Genomic DNA, 815 nt, shown 5'->3' with positions numbered 1-815 from the left:
ATATCACGGTCCGTCCCCCTTTAGACTCTGGGGTCTCTGGGGACATGGAGGACAAGGCGAATGGTGACTGCCTCTTGTCTGGGGTCAAAAATGAATCCCAAGGCAGCAAGCGAGGTTCCTATGCCCACCCAACATCTTGAAGCATAGAGTTGGAAGAGACTCCCATCTGCCAAGCAAGAAGACACCATCAAAGCCCTCCTGACAGATGGCCATTCAGCCTCTGTCTGAAGATCTCCAATGAAAGAGACTCCAACAGACTCTTAAAAAGCAGCATATTCCACTACAAACAGCTCTTACCATTAGGAAGTTCTTACTAATGGGTTGTTGGGAGGTCGCAACATCTGAGGATGCCTGCCATAGATGCAGGTGAAATGTCAGGAGAGAATGCTTCTGGAACATGGCCATACAGCCCGGAAAACCCACAACAGCCCATGAAAGCCTTCGACAATACAAGTTCTTACTAATGGAATCTCTTTTCCTGTTGAATCCATGGTTCCATTGTGTCCTAGTCTCCGAAGCAGCAGAAAACATGGCTAAATGACACCTTCTTTAGACTTCTCTTTTCCAAGCTAAACATCTCCAGCTTCCTAAGCCAAACCTCATAGGCATTCCTGGTTTCCAGACCTTTTGGCGGCCCTTCTTTGGCCGCAGTTGGTCATTCCTGTCCACCTCCTTCTTGAACTGTGGTGCCCAGAACTGGACACAGTCTGATTCCAGGTGAGGTCTGGCCAAAACAGTAAGTGGAGTGAGTGGCACCCTTCACAGCCAATGAGAGCAAGAGACAGGGCAGGCAGGCCCTCCTTCTGCCAGTGAGG

This window comes from Anolis sagrei, chromosome X (genome assembly GCF_037176765.1).
Source record: "Anolis sagrei isolate rAnoSag1 chromosome X, rAnoSag1.mat, whole genome shotgun sequence".
Taxonomy (NCBI): Eukaryota; Metazoa; Chordata; class Lepidosauria; order Squamata; family Dactyloidae; genus Anolis; species Anolis sagrei.
The sequence above is the reverse complement of the archived record's forward strand: the minus strand, read 5'-3'. Positions refer to the sequence as shown.